At 36.5% G+C, this 15,563-nt stretch overlaps 1 protein-coding gene and 1 pseudogene across 6 annotated transcripts in view; one reads left to right on the forward strand and one right to left on the reverse strand.

The window, feature by feature from the left end:
- The window catches only part of SBF2 (SET binding factor 2), a 313,138-nt gene that overhangs the window by 242,995 nt on the left and 54,580 nt on the right, over nt 1-15,563 (reverse strand). The window lies entirely within an intron of this gene.
- LOC308564903 (large ribosomal subunit protein uL6 pseudogene) lies at nt 3,262-3,815 on the forward strand (annotated as a pseudogene). Its single transcript has one exon. The product of its transcript is annotated as a large ribosomal subunit protein uL6 pseudogene (transcript).

Below are 15,563 nucleotides of genomic sequence, written 5' to 3' on the forward strand. Positions count from 1 at the left end.
AAATATTTTATTGACTAAAATTATCCAGACTACAAAAGCTATATTTTAAGCAATTATGCTGGAAATGCTTTGCCTTGGAAGTAATTAATCATTGTTTTCATTTGAATTTAAAACAAATGTCCAGCATTTTGCACCTGGATAAAACAGTCCAGACTTAACAAATATTTCAAAGAAAAACATCTGTAAATATGGCAGGTATAAGATGGAGACAATTGGTTGTTGGTATCCCCCCGCACCCAAGCCTGTATAAAAAGGTCAAGTGCTAAGTAAAAACAAGAACGGGCATGAAACGGAAGGATTAATAACCAAATAAGGATAAAGGCAGAACTGGAGCAATTACTAATGCATTAAAGTCACAATCACACATGACTTCAACCTTCTGGAACTGGGTGTAATCATTACAGAAACATCAGTCAGCACTTCTTCTAGGACTCCTAGATAACTAAAGGGCTCCTCCCAACTTTCTATGCTAAAGGTTGAGGTGCATCTTCCTTGGCGAGCACATTTATGTTATCAAATCTTACATTCTGGCACACATGATCTCTAAATTTCAAGGATTCAATGACATTTGAAAATGTCTATATTCAGCTATGCATGCACCCACCACACCTCTAAAAATGTCCATAATATAGTCCAAGTAATACAGTTCTAAAGAGGGTCTGTAATGCTGACCAAAAAATCCGTTGGCATTATTTTTTTCAAAATATGTTTTTATTGATTTCAGAGAGAGAGGAAGGGGGAGAGAGGGAGCAAGAGACAGAAACATCGATGAGAAACAGACATCAATCAGCTGCCTCCTGCACACCCCCTACTGGGTGCTGAGCCCACAACCCTGGCACATGTCCTGACTGGAATCAAACTGGGGACCTCTTGGTTCATGGGCTGATGCCCAACCCCTGAGCCACACCAGCCAAGCCTGCTGGCATTTCTTTGCTCATCTAGCCCTTTCTCCTCTGCATCCTTCTTCTTCCACTGATCAGGTAGAATGACCACAAGATTCTCTATACCCACTGACACCTTTCACTAAAATTCCTTTCCTCCAAGAAACAGCACACCTGAAAGGGCCCTGAAAACAGTAAAGTGCTATTCAAATGTTATTACTGCACAGAGTTCACTATAAGAACTCCCATTCACACAATTCAAAATTCAGTTTTAAGTTATGATAAAACCGTAGTAAGACTATCCTGTAAATAATCGTATTTTTTCTAAACAATCTAAAGTTTTCAACTCCATCTTATCCTAAAATAGAGTAACTTTTTAATTGCCCTCCTAAGTTTATTCTTCCATGCCTACTGGTGTTTTCATATTACAGGAACAGTTACAAATGGGGAAAACTGCCAAGCACTTTAAACAGTTTATATCTTTAAAAAGATCCAGCCCGGCCGGGCAAGGCTCAGCAGTTGAGCACAGACCTAGGATCCAGGTGATCAGGGTTCGATTCCCAGTCAGGGCACGTGCCTGGGTTGCAGGCTTGATCCTCAGTCAGGGGCATGCAGGAGGCAGCCGATCAATGACTCTCTCATCATTGATGTTTCTCTCTCTCTCTCTCTCCCCTTTCCTCTCCTCTCTCTGAAATCAATAAAGATATATTTTAAAAATAAATAAATAAAAATTAAAAGATCCAACTTGTCAAGCTACCAGATCATTTGCTTTACTGAAAGTGACTGAATGTCACAGTTGGCTAGACAAAACCCATTTCTATATAGAGTTCACTCTTCTAATTGCCAAGGTAAAGTAGGCCTTTCTAATGTTAAAAAATTCCTTGTCACAAAAAACAGTATTTCTTTATATTTATCTAAGTGTTTTTAGGTATAATACGTCTAAATTTTATCACAAATAAATTCAGGTTCTTGTGGTGTGACTGCAAATCACCAATCATCCACAAACAAATCCCTATACTCCTTTTCTAAAAATAAGCAACAATTTTAAAGTAGCAAAAAAAACCCCACAACATTCTCTGATCTGATCAGCTGCTACTCATAAGCAAAAGTGATTTAAATAACTTTCTCACATCTGTTTTGATCTTCCTCTTTTCACACAAGGAACTCGTGGAAGTGTAGATCAATTCTATGATACACATTCTAAGGAGGGAACACGGAGACACTGTGGTAAGTTTATGTATATTCTGAGTTCTTTCTGGAAATTTCCTTTGCTCTTTGATTCCTTCCCTAATGACAAGAAAAAGTAAAATGTCTATGCAGAATAGAATTATGAACTTCAAATAAATTATAGGTACCATGTAAGGTTCTCATTTTGTCTTTTTAAAAATCAATTGTATAGTATATGGGGAAAATATATCTTGGTAAACTTTCATGTAAATAAAACTCAAAGGAGAGCAGGTGTGGAACAGTGACTAAAAGTCAATAAGTGTGTTGGAGCAATGTAGTATAGTTGTTTTAAGGAAATAAAAAAATTTAAAAATTCAATTTTGGCTGCATTAATGGAAGTAACCTCTATCTCAAAGGGGGAAAATACAGTCATTTTCTTTGCACTGCAACCTCTACATCTAGTTATATAAGGCACAGTTAGTTTTTAAAGGAATACTGGCAATGTAGAGATTCCCAGAGAAAGGCAACCAAGAAACAAGGCCTACTCATTATCACCACAGGAGATATGTATGACTAGAGATATTGGAAACATTAACTCTCATGACTTTAATATCCTCCTGCGTGATCACTTCCAAATCCATGACCCCAAGTCTGACCTGTCCCCTGGATTTCAAATGCATAACCACATGCTACTGAATATATTTACTTGACTGTTTCACATACATTTGGGCCTCAACCAGAGAGGCAGCATAGTGTAAAGAGCCTGAACACTGGAGTTAGGCTGCCATGATTCAAATCCAGAGCCTAGATTCTAGCCCTACCAGTTACCAGCTATGTAGACCTTGAAAAAATTACTTGAACCTCCTTGTGCCTCAACTTCCTCATCTATAAAATAAAAATAATACTTACGTTGTAAGGTTGTTGTGAGATTTAAATACCTATATAATTTTTGAAAGCTCTTAAAACAGAATTGGACACATCCTAATTGATATGTGTGTGAAATTAAAAAAAAAAAAAAAGCGTACCTAATAACCAAATTCAAACTCTCCATCCCCAAACTGTGCTTTTTCCTGTAATATTTCAGAAAACGACTCCAAAACAACCAAACTTGGCCTCTTTCCATACCCTAACCTCTTTTTTTCAGTGAGTCCTTCAAGTTCCTGTCATAAGAGTCAGTAAGTTCCTGCCAGGTTTTGCCACAACTACTGCGAGGATGAAGACCATTCTCAGCAATCAGACTGTCGACATTCCAGAAAGCGTCCGCATCACTCTGAAGGAGCACACAGTTACTATTATAAAGGGTCCCAGAGGCACCTTCCGAGGGGAGTTCAATCATATCAATATAGAACTCCGTCACCTTGGAAAGAAGAGGCTTCAGGTTGACAAATAGTGTGGAAATAGAAAGGAATTGGCTATTGTTCATACCATATGCAATCATGTACAAAACATGATCAAGGGTGTTAGACTGGGCTTCTGTTATAAGATGAGGCCTGTGTAAGCTCACTTCCCCATCAATGTCGTTATTCAGGAGAATGGTTCTCTTGTTGAAATCACAAATATCTTGGGCAAAAAATACATCCACAGGGTTCGAATGAGGTCAGGCATTGCTTGTTCAGTATCTCAAGCCCAAAAAGATGAGTTAATTCTTGAAGGAAATGACATTGAACTTCTGTCAAATTCAGCTGCTTTGATTCAGCAAGCAACAACAGTTAAAAACAGGCGTATCAGAAAAATTTTGGATAGTATCTATGTTTTCTGTATTTCTGAATCTTCTAAAATGTGCTTCTTTTCATCAGAGGAAAAAAACACTGTTTTGAAAATATCTTTAATGATATTCTGGATAAAGTGTAATTCCTTCATTACTTGATTCCTTCTACTCCCCATATCCCTCATAACCTCTCATACCTGTGCCTCTGCACAAGTAGCTATCTCTACCTAGAACATAATTCCCATTCACCTTCACCTGGAAAATTTTTACCCATCCTTCAAAATCATTCATGGGTACCATCTCTTCTGGAAAGTCTTCCTAGACCACAACCTTGTTCTCTCCAAACCCACTATATCAATCTATGTTAAATACCTCTTCTACATTCACCTTCAGAATCTAGTGTAGACAAATAGGACTTAACACAGTAAGTTCAATCATTAAAGTTCTATAGGTATGTTTCTCTCTTTCTCTGAGATAAAACATGTTTTCCTATCCCAGCACCTAACATAGTACCTAACACATAGTAGATCAAAAAAAGTTGTTCAAATGGCTCCAAAGTTGTAATATTTCTATTCTATTATGTTGCCTCTCTAGACATGTTTAAAAGTTGGAAAGGTAAATTCATAAGGTCTGGGAGTATTCAAAGTGAAACAGAATGCCACCATTCTTGTTCCTTCAGTCAATCCCTTATTCACCAAATATTTATTTAGTATCTCATATACGCCACACATTGGGAATGACACTTTGGGGTGGGAAGAGGAGAAGGCAAACAGTGGCTAAATACTCAATGCTACTAAATAAACACTAGTGAATTATCCGTGACGTTAAGGAATACATTTGAAATAAAACATACAACGAAAGACATCACCATGTCTGAAAAGGTAAAAGATTTTGAATTAGAAATTAGATTAAGTTACTTCAAGACAGCAATTTTCAATCTTTTTTTCTGGCTGCCACATACATGGGCATATCCAGAGTTATACATTCTTTCCACACCATGCTAAATAACTCTACTAATGAGCATGGCATGAAGCCTCATAGTGCTTGCCACTACCCCTTCTTAAAAAGAACAAACAAGAAAAAACAAAACAAGCCAAAGCAGTTCTTTATGACTTGCAAAGCCAAGAACATCAAGAGAAGCCATTTCTAATTTCCTGCCACAATGATTAGTCCTAGGCAGGCCAGCTGAGGCTGCCTTCTAAGGACTCCCTACACTGGAGGATGCAGCAGAGACTCCCAGCTGCCCAACCAATCTCTATTTTTCCTTTCCCCACAAGGGGGTTTTACTGGGGATGGCAATGTACCCAACTCAAAAACAAAAGAGCCCACCAAATTTTCCTGTCTCTCTTGTAGTCAGGTACACACCAGTTCTGGCCAAGGATATACAAACGGAAGTCACTAGGAAGACTTCTGAGAAAGCTCCCCCCCCCATATTTTCTATTTAAATTTACTGGGGTAAGAGTAGATAATATTATTAATATTAATATTAATATTGTTTGTTTCAGGAATACAACTTTATAATACATCATCTGTATATCCCATTGTGTGCTCACCACCCAAAGTCCGTTCTCCTTCTGTCATCATATATTTGACCCCTTTACCCTGGTTCATCCTTCCCCACCCCCTTTCCCTCCGGTAACCACCATCTTGCTATTTGTATCTATGGGTCTGTTTGTTGCTTTTTGTTTTATATACCACATATGAGTGGTATATAAAACAAATGTCCTTTTCTGTCTAACTTATTTCACCTAGCATGATATTCAAAATCCATCCATGTTGCTGCAAATGGCAATATTTCATCTTTTTATGGCTGAGTAGTTTCCACTATATACAGGGTAGGGCAAAAGTAGGTTTAGAGTTGTGAGTATGTGAAACATAAAGTTTATTCTTGTGTTATTATTTATTAAATATTGTGTCATTTTTCCATATGAAAACAGTAAACCTACTTTTGCCTTACCATGTATACTCTTTTTTAAAAGAAATAAATAAAGTCGTCATAAACTTTGGAGTTAATTATCACTACCAAATTACCAGGCCCTCTCCAAATTCTAAACACTTATCTGGTATACAACTAAACAGACAGGCTCATTAAACATTTACAAGAAATGGACAAAAATGGGTATGCATAGCTTGTTTAAACTGTGGTGGGTAGAGGGAAATCAGAGAGAAGGAAATCCAAGACCATGTGATTTCCACAGATCCAAGAATAACTAGGGACAGTCCTGTTTATATGTGGGGCTTCCTCCAGTCTAAAAGCTTTCCTTCCACTATCCCTTTCATCTGTAATTTCTGAAAAACAGTCTTTCCAGATAGGCCTTTAGGCTAGTTTTAGTTTCTCTGAGACAGCAAATTGCTTCCTCTAGTTCCATAAGAACACTAGAAAGTATATGAGGGTAGATGTAAGCAAAACCATGTAGGAGAATCCAAAGAGCCAGATAAATTCATTGAAGGACAAAGCTAATGTCATAGAGTGAGGTCTAGTAGAAAAATAAAGTATGACATCAGAGTTTTGAAATTAATTGAGGTAAAACAGTGTCCAGATGAGGATGACAAAAGTAAGAAAGAAAGGTATCTTTTTTACTTTTTTAAAAATTTATCTTTATTGTTGAAAGTATTACAGATATCCCCTTTTCCCCCACCACTGATCCCCTCCACCCCGCACCCACCCCATCCCCAGCCTTCCCCATACTGTTGTCTGTGTCCCATGGGCTATGTATTTATACATATAACTTCTTTGATTAATAAAGGTTTTCAATACGGCATTTTAAGAGAATGAAAAAAATCCTTAGGCAAGGGAAACAAAAAATAAACAAATGGGACTAAATCAAAAAGTTTTTGCACACCATAGGAAACCATCAACAAAATAAGGGGTTAATATCCAAAATATAGGGTGGGGCAAAAGTAGGTTTATAGCTGCTCGTATGGAAAATAATACAATAATTAATAAATAATACAAGAATAAACTCTCATCTGGCCAGGCGTGGCTCAGTGGTTGAGTATCAACCTAGGATCCAGGAGATTGAGGTTCGATCCCCGGTCAGGGCACATGCCCCGGTTGCGGGCTCGATCCCCATACAGGGGGCATGCAGGAGGCAGCTGATCAATAACTTTCATCATTGATGTTTCTATGTCTCTCTCCCTCTCCCTTCCTCTCTCTGAAATCCAAAAAGATATATTTTTTTTAAAAAGAGAGAAAAAAATAAAAATAAAAAGTAAAAGAATAAACTCTGTGTTTTGCATACTCACAACTGTAAACCTACTTTTGCACTAGCCTCTATATATGAAATTCAACATCACCAGAAAAAAAAATCCGAATAAAAAATGGACAGAAAACCTAGATAGACATTTCTCCAAAAAAGACTTACAGATGGCCAATAGACATATGAAAAGAAGCTCAGCATCACTAATCACCAGAGAAATGCAAATTAAAACCACAATGAGATGTCACTTCACACCTATCAAAATGGTTATCACCAATAAACAACAAACAATAAGTGTTGGTGAGAACTAAAGACAAGGGAACCCTTGTGTGCTGTTGGTGGGAAAGCAGATTGATGCAGCCATTATGGAAAATAGTGTGAAAGTTCCTCAAAAATTTAAAAATAGAATTGCCTTATGAACCAGCAATCCCACTTCTGGATATTTATCTGAAGAAATCCAAAACACGAATTCAAAAAAATATACTGCACCCCTATGTTCACTGCAGCATTACTTACAACAGCCAAGATATGGAAGCAACTTAAGTGTCCATCACTTAAGAATCAATAAATGAATGGATAAAAAAGATGCAGTACATATATACAATGGACTATTACTCAACCATAAAAAAGAATGAAATCTTGCCATTTGCAACAACACTGATGAACCTAGTGGGTACTATGCTAAATGAAGTAAGTTAGAGAAAAGCAAACACTGTATGATTTCACTTATATGTAAAATCTAAAAACAAATAAATGAACAAACAAAACAGAAACAAACTCATAGAATAAATTAATGGTCGCCAGAGTGGAGGAATTGGGAACCTGGGTAAAAAAGGTGAAAGGGATTTAAGAAGCATATATTGCCAGTTATAAAAACAGTCACAGAGATACATAATGCAGCATACGGAATATAATCAATAATATTGTAATAATTGTGTATGGTATCAGATGGGTACTACACTGATGAGAGTTGGTCACTTCATAAGGTACATAAATGTCTAATCACTACGTTGCACACCTGAAATATAATATTGTATGTCAATTGGAAAATTAATTACAAATAAGTTATTGAAAAAATAAATTAAAATGTTTTAAAGAATTGTAATTACAGTAATAGAACATTTTCAAAGTCCTTTTCCATCTCCTACTTCTCTAAAATAAACAATGAGACTAACATAATTTTCTATACCTTGGTCCTACAAATTTGAGAGGATATAGAGAATAGGAAAGAAAAGAGAATCGAGTGTCCTGGGATTGCTCCAAATGAAAGAAATCCTTTTTATATCACTAAGTTTTATACCAAAATCACAGAAAAATATCCTAATAATGACAAAAGTAACAGCTAACACATAATAATTACTATGTACCAAGCACTGTTCTAAGCACTTTATGTATATTAATTCATTTGATTCTTATAATGTTTTTATTCCTATTAGACTGATGAAAAGGCAGAGTCTTTATATAATTTGCCCAAGATCACAGGGTTACTAAGTGGAAAAGCCAGAATTATAACTCAAGGAGTCTGGTTCTGGAGTCCATGCTCTTAATCACTTTACCAAAATGTCTTTCTAGGTGTTACACCTTAAAGTCATTTGGAAAGTGAAACTGGACAGAGCTAAAATTATTTCCTTCTCACTATCCTGTCAAGGTACTGCTACTCTCCCAAGTCACCCAAATTTGAAACTGTGAGAAAACTTTTAGCTCCTCAGTGCCTTCCATATTCAATTAGTCACACAACCAAGCCCTGTCAATTAAATATGTACTCCATTTCCACTCCTATTGTCATCATCCTGAAATTCCACAGCCAAAAGCTGCATCCACTTTTCAAGAAGTCAACAGCTCATGTCAACTTTATTAAAACATCTTTTTCACATGAACTACAGGTCTCTTGTACCAATTTTATGGAATATAATTATAATAAAATATTTACATTTCCCAAAGTTCTTCCCAATTACTGTTTAACCCATGATTCTAGCCTATATATTAACTTTCCCTTCTAGATATATACCAAACACAAATTGGATACACAAAATTTTAAAGTAAGCTAAAAATGTATCAATCACATTCCCTATTCAAATGAAATCTAATAATCACATTCCCAATTCAAATGTAAAATCTAAAAACAAATAAATGAACAAGCAAAACAGAAACAACATAGACAGAAAAGTGAGTTTTTACCCCTTAAATTACACTTGGGGGTAGGGTGCTCTCACTTCAATTACCAGAACCATAACTTATATGACCCTCAAGGGCGCACAATGCTTCCTTTAATCCATTTTGGTTCCAACGAGTATCAGTGAGACAGTTTGAAGACTTAAAAAGGACTTTACCAAAAAGGGAGAACCAAATGGAAATAGAAGCCAAGAAGATCAAACAGTCTGCAGCATGAGATACATCACGTGTTCTCGAACCTTTTCACTTCCTGACACAACAGATGTTACTTACACAGCATACCATGGTAAATCATAAAACTGTCAATGGTCTCAATGTCTCAAGTGATGGCCCGGCCAAGTGTCGCAACTGCACACTTAGCTATCACAGCCTGTTTGCTCTCAGCATTCATCAATTCTAATCTTTTCCAAACTAGAGAATCATCCAAAGCTCTGGAACTACTGTGAAGATTCCTCATATGAATTCCTTGATTCCTACGCTCCCTTTGTGCCAGGATGTGGGAAATGCTATCTTCTCTTCCTCTTGAGAGGCAGAAAGAAAGAAAAGTTGATTCTGACCTATACCTCAACTCCTACTACTTTGTTTTAAATCAGGAAGAAATGACTCTTCTACCTGCGTGGTAACTGACAATAGGAATGACTTTAGTCAATTACTGTTCTCTTACCTCCACATACTAAGGAGTAGCTACCTGAACCAAAAGGCTTTGATCTGAGAGTATAAAATACATCACTATTGGTATCTGAAACATGCCACAGATATTTAGTGTGATATGGATTAGATTAACTTCACATTTTTCAATGTCTTGTAATGTTTCCAAACCCTTGTGGCACTGCAGCTAACACCTCTAAAAATGACTGTGAGAGCAGTAGCAAGAGCTCATGGCTCCACTAGCAACAGCTGGCACTAGTCTCTAACCTCCATCTCCAATATGATCTGTTGCAAAGCTAGCCAAAAATAATGTCCAAAGATTTGCCAGAGTTGGAATTTCTTTTTGAAAAGGAGAAGGCAACTAATTAAGATCCTAAACATACACTGACATAGTATAACATCCAGCATTACATGGAACCAAATCCCCATTTTAGTCACTTCAACTGGATTATATAAGTGTCTGAACTCTCACACTGAGCGTAATGTAATTAAACAGGATGGTAAGAGTCCATATTCTGCCCTGAATATGTTCTAGAAAATCCAATTTTAGTAGGTTAAGAGTCCTATATTTGTAATTTAATGGCTTATCCAAACACTGCAGAACTTTCAACTTTTGAAAAAATTGAATATGTATATATTTTAACACAAATTTAGCAAATAAGCTTTTGGGGGGGAGGGGGAGAATAGTATTTCCAAGTACAGTAACAACTGGAATATTAACCTGAAGAGGTCAGGTTAATGTTCTTATAAACTTGTGAAAAAGAACAAGCCCACTGAGGATGGTGTGTGTTAAGACTCTGACGGTGAAGTCCATCATCACCATAAAAATGCTATTAGACTATGAGGGCACAAGCGACACCTGTCTTATTTACCACTGTATTCCTGGTACCCAACACACTGTCTAGTACCTAAGAGGCACTAAGAAAATATTTAAGGATGAATAACTGGAAGTATTTAATGTAGGTTAAAGCTACATGACCCCTTTGGCAAGAGTGCTGTATACGAACTAACTTAATCACCAAAATGTGGCTGGAATCTGACCAGAGAATCTTTAAGGTCCCTTCCAAACCCTAAGATTCCATAACGCTTTAATCAGTACCCCACTGAAGATTTTTTTTTTTTTAATATATCTTTACTGATTTCAGAGAGAGGAAAGGAGAGGGAGAGAGAGATAGACACATCAATGATGAGAGAGTCATTGATCGGCTGCAGCCTGCAACCCGGGCATGTGCCCTGACCGGGAATCGAACCCTGATCGCGTGGATCCTAGGTCAACGCTCAACCGCTGAGCCATGCCCGGCCGGGCCCCACTGAAGGTTTTAAATGAGCATCACACTCTATTACAGGAAGGACCTTTAGAGAAATGTCTACCAAAAACTAAAGGCTACATCACAAACTACCAGTCTTTTCATACAAATCCTCGTCAAGCTGGGGAGGGGGGGGAATAAAAGATCAAAAGAGAATCACTAAACATTAGTGATTTTATTTTTAATCCTCACCCAAGGACATTTTTTCCATTGCTTTTCAGAGAGAGTGGAAGGGGGAGGAGAGAGACACACACAGATGTGAGAGAGACACATCGACTGGTTGCCTCCCGCTCGTACCCTGACCTGGGCTGTGACCGAGCCTGTAACTGAGGTAAGTGCCCTTGGCTGGAATCAAACCTCGGACCCTTCAGTCCGCAGGCCGAAGCTCTAACCACTGAACCAAACCGGCCAGGGCTAAACATTAGTAATCTTAAAGGACTAATTAGCCTGGACGGGCGTGGCTCAGCGGTTGAGCGTTGACCTAGGATCCAGGCGATTGGGGTTTGATTCCCGGTCAGGGCACATGCCCGGGTTGTGGGCTTGATCAATGACTCTCTCATCATTGATGTTTCTATCTCTCTCTCTCCCTCTCCTTTCCTCTCTCTGAAGTCAATAAAGATATATATTTTAAAAAAAAAAAGGACTAATTAAACATATATACATATGCATTTCTATATTTAGAAACTAGAAAATTAACCTAAAAAAACACACAAGTTTATGAGTTGTATTAAAATAAATCCTTAAATGCTCTATTATGTATGCTAAGAAATAATTGGGAGAAAAAAGCCCCTGATATCAGAAGTTCCTAGAATCACTTTTTTCTTTACAAGCCCAAATTTAAAAATCCTGTCTCAGTTAAACAACTGCTCAGTTACAGGATTGCTTTAGAAATACATAGGATTTTTACTTGTACTTAATTTGCTTTAATGATAAGCTGCAAATGTGTGACTCTACAATTCTCTACCCTTTTCTTTGTCCTTGTGTGGAATACATTAAATGTGTAACCTACTTGATTACAGATAATTATAATCATGGTCATATACAACTCACTGAATAATTCTTGGCTAGTTTAAGCCAAGAAAGTAACCTCCATCACTCTTCATATTAAATATATTTTTTAATTATTTGGTAAGGTTAAAGTACATAGTTATAATTTGTTTGGTAATATAAAAAATATGCAAGTTCTAAAAGCTATTTAACCTAGCTCATTTGCTTCCCTTAGACTATTTGGCCAGCAGCAACATGTAACTGGTTGCCTTGATTATTTACAAACTATGGGCCACCATTGTTCCCAGCTCTGCTTTATTATTTTTTAATAGTATTTACCACTTCACATGTACCGTATAATTTACTTATTTATTATGGTTAGTGTCAGTCTCTCTCCACTAGAACTTTAAGTTCTAAGGGATTTTATCTGGTTCACTGCCATATCTTCAATACCCATCTCAGGGCATTAAATCATAGCTAAATTTTTTAAATGGCTATAAATTTTAAAGCAAAAGTCTGGAAAAATGAGCAACCTACCTAAAAAGTTGTATTTCCCTAAGTACTCATAAGCCAGCTCTTCAATGATCTTTTTTTTAAAAAAATCCCCAGTGATCTGTATCTAAGTTATTAATTTCTAAACTCTACCCTAGTCCCTTTTTCAGGTTTAGAAACAATTCTTCACTTTCAGTAATAGCATCACATCATTCTGCTTCAAGTTGTCACTGCCACCAACAGGCAACAAACAGGCTGTTCTGTGATATAAAACTACAGACAATACCTATATAGAACAATATTGGTATAAGTATTCATGTAAAATTGAAAAGCAGCCACAGAAATTTTAAAGAGGCCACATTCAGTTTAAAAGAATCTCTAGTTGATGAAAAGAGTGAAAAATATTATTTATGAGCAGGGAGCCTTCTTTTCAACTCAGAAAATGTCTCTTCCTCCATTGCTCATCTATCAGAAAGTAAAACATTTAAAACCAGAATCCAAGGTTTTACCTCATCTTGTTTATCAGTACTCAGAAGTCTCAGGAAAAGCAGCTGCTGCCGGAGTCAGAAGCCCAGTAAACTTCAAACAATGGAAACCAAAATTAATTCACAAAATGATAGCAGTTCTTGTGTAAGTTTTATAGCAGTTTCCAAAGTAAATACATAGTCCTCAATTTGAGAAAAATACTGAAGATCTTACTACCCTTGAAGAAATCCTTTAGTCAGTTATGAATCCAACAGCAGAATCTAACTTTTTCATTAGAGCACTATGGCTATCATAATCAAAGCCATTCCTGAGTTCACACATACTATAGGTGTTTCTTATAAATACAGTCATCCCTCAGTATCAAGGGATTGGCTCCAGGACTCCCAAGGATACCAAAATCCTCAGATGCTCCAGTCTCTCATATGAAGTGGTGAAGCATTTGTACAGAGCCTCCACACATTCTCTTCTATACTGAATTGCACGTGACACCTAACACAGTAAAAATGCTATGTCAACAGTTGTTATACTGTATTGTTTAGGGAATAATGATAAGAAAAAACAATGTGTACATGTTCATTACAGACACAACCATCGTAATGCTAACTACACAGTACATGTCAGCAACAACGTAACATTTTTTACCGAATATTTTTCATCCACAGTTGGCTGAATTCGGGAATGCAGAAACTGTGGGCATGGAACCTGTTAGATACAGAGGACTAATTGTATGGTCTAGCTTTGAAAGAAATAAAAGCTACCAACTCCTTTATTACTACCGACTTGTGTTATTAGAGCCTCCTGACTTGAGTGTTAAAACACTTCTATTCACGTCTTTCTAATGTCAGTTAAACTTTCCTAACTAGAATAAGACTTGTCCTGTTAATTTAACTTAAAAAAAAAAAAGAAGCAAAAACTTTAAAGAAAAAAAAATCAACTTGCCCCATCTAACACTAAGAACAGAGTATTTTATTCTAGTTTTAGAAAAACTTTAGCAGGAACTCAAAAGAACAGGATTTTGTTACCATCTCGGTGAATAGTAAGTAGGTTTATGACTTTGAGCAAGTGATTGATTCCTTAGATTTCAATACCTAATTTTTAACATGAATGGAAATTAATTTGAGCACTTAAATTTAACTACCTAAAACTGTCAGTTTTCTCTTTAGCTTTCCAAATCGAATTTACACAAATTTTCCCAACTTTTGAAATGATTTGTCTGAATTTCCACATATATTTCAGATTCTGAATAATTCTTGGCCTAACTGGAAGTATCTTTAAGCTAGCCAAAATTAGCTGTTTAAAAAAATAAACTTTACTAGATAAGGATTTATTATCTTTAACATTAATTTATGAAATGTTGATCTATTTTTATCTTTCATTATATTTAAAAAGATGTCAGAAATCACAGTGCAATGCAACAGTAAGCTATTGCTGACATAAGTACAAGCAACATAGAAATACTTCCAATTAAGACATACCTATATAATTTCAAGGCATTTCTTAAAAGTAAGGAGTCTGGTGAAGATAAAAATTTGTAGACACAGCCACATCACTGATAAATTTATAAGTGATGAATAAACTTTTAATTCTCAAACATTAAAAAACTTTTCTTCAATAAATATACATATTTGTGTTTTGTCACCTTAGTAAATGCTCTCCCCTAAATTTTTGTATATTGGTGATATTAGTGACATTTTTATAGACACATAAGTACCACTAGAGGCCACCAAATCCTTCACTTTTTAAAACGGACATGTTTATAAGTTATAAGGAGATGACAATGTACAGTAAACATCCAGAACTGGGAAAGTTCCCCATGAACACTCAAAGCACAACACAACTCAAGCAAAAAGATGCAAGCACGGTTCAGGAAGCAAAAAGGATGCCTGGACCATCGAAGACCTTGCTTAGACCAAGAACTGGGGCGTGAGGGGATGGACAGTATCGAAGGATCATTCCCTATATAGCTTTGAAAATAGATTATATAGCCTAGAAAGCTGATGCTCTCTCTAAATAGCTGTTGCCTTTTATAATCAAACTATATACTTATACACAGGTATATTTACTGATAAAGATAAATAAAATCCCAGAGTTCAGTATTCTTTCTTAAATATCACAAAGTCTTTCACATATAATCATGTTTTTATATGTAAAGTTGGCTACTATCTATACCAATTAAAACTTTAGTAAAGTTCTATTGTCAAAGTCACCCCACAGATTTATTTTTTTTAAAATATATCTTTATTGATTTCAGAGAGAGGAAAGGAGAGAGAGAGAGATAGAAACATCAATGATGAGAGAGTCATTGATCGGCTGCCTAGCCCGCAACCTGGCCACGTACCCTGACCAGGAATCGAACCCCAATCGCCTGGATCCTAGGTCGGTACTCAACCGCTGAGCCACACCCGGCTGGGCACAGATTTGAATATATCCAAAATTCTAGGCTGAAGAGGAAAACCTGGCCCAGCAGAAGAGGTAACACCTGAAGAAACTTTGTTCTGCATTCCCATGGGAACTG

Source organism: Miniopterus schreibersii, assembly GCF_964146895.1.
Source record: "Miniopterus schreibersii genome assembly, chromosome: 12".
NCBI lineage: Eukaryota > Metazoa > Chordata > Mammalia > Chiroptera > Miniopteridae > Miniopterus > Miniopterus schreibersii.